Consider the following 1,665-nt stretch of genomic DNA (forward strand, 5'->3'; position numbering starts at 1 on the left):
ACTTGGTTTCTATTTTTTTCATAAACCGGACACCTCTTGCACGGTTTATTCTTATACCGGTTACGTTTTGAGCGGTTTCGCATTTGAACGGTTTGACTCTTTGACTATAAATAACCGTTTCACTGTTCTTTTTACTTTTTTACTCTCTTGACTATTCATCATCGTCTCCACTTGAAATCCGTCTGCACTCCGTTCAACCTTGCTTTGAAGGACTTGATTCAATCTTATTCGTGTTCATTTTCTACTCATAATCCAGGTTTTTGATTTGATTTCCATACTTTATTGCTTCATTCTTTGATTTGATTCGTTTGTTATTCACATATTCACTGTTCGTGTTCTAGTATGGTTATATCGTCATAATTGATTCTTAATCTCATATTAACTCAGTTTAGACTTTGATTAAAGTGTATTTTGGGTCGTTTTAGTATTTCGATTGAGTCTGTGATACGTATTTTGTTTTGTTTTGAYTTTGTTATGTGTATTTTGTGTGKTTTTAATCATTTCGTGTTTGATCGGAAATCTCACCGGACACGGTGATCGGATTTCAAATCCGTTCAACCTTAAACCGGTTGATGATTGTCCAGTTTAGTCTTAGTGAATTTGGTTTGTCGTCCGGACTTCTAATCCGGACAACATTATTGTTTTTTGTTTTGTTGTTTGTCGTCCGGACTTCTTATCTGGACACTTTGTCTTGGTTTTGTTTTGTAGAGTCTTCACCGGACTACTAATCCGGTCAATGTGTATTTTGTTTTTGAAATTTTCCTAAGTGTTGGAAATTTCTTTTCTTTATTTTTTTTCTTTTCATTTTTTGTGTGTGTGATTTTTTTTAATTGTTTGTGTCTGTTTGATTTTTTTTATTTTCTTCAAATAAGACAATGGGTACTAATACTTTAGATTTTTACAGGTATAATGGCTCAAATTGGACATCAGTCTGATGAGGAATCTCATATTCCCTCGGTCAGATCTGACAACCTACCTCAAAACATACCTGCCCAACCCATTGACTCTGAAACCCTATACTCTCAACTATAATATCTTGAAATCAAACCCAACAACCATCATTTTTCTTTTGACATGCCTTCAGAATATCCCATTATCCCACAAATACTGAAAGGCCATCCAATTTCCTATGCTTTATCTGAACATATAATTGTTCCCATGGTTTACCTACAACAATTTTGGGGCACAGTTACAATGGAATAAGATGGAGATGCTATTTACTTACAAGGAGATGTTGATGAATATGTCAGCCGACTGACATTCAAGCGTTTACGTAGAATTCTACATCTTCATGCTCCTGGCCGAACAACTTTGAAGATTTTCTATCAGATGATCAACTCTGTGTTGATATCAAGAGATTGGGATATTCGGCACCGTTGAATAATCCTTCCCAGTTCAGACGAAGATTCTTACCGTCGGTGTGGCATCTTCTATTTTCAATCCTTAATCGATGCTTAACGTCGAAGACACAAGGCATTAACACGTGCAGCTCAACATTCCTTAAGTTCTTTCATGGTATAGTGTTTTCAAGACACTATGATTACGCGTTAGTCATATATAATGAGCTTCTGGAACTTGTGAATGCCAAAAGATTTCCATCAAAAGCAAGGAAATTTGAGCCATTTCAGCGCTTTCTGCAACTCATTATCCAAGCCATGATGAACA

Source organism: Cynara cardunculus (genome assembly GCF_001531365.2).
Source record: "Cynara cardunculus var. scolymus isolate 2C chromosome LG 6, CcrdV1, whole genome shotgun sequence".
NCBI lineage: Eukaryota > Viridiplantae > Streptophyta > Magnoliopsida > Asterales > Asteraceae > Cynara > Cynara cardunculus.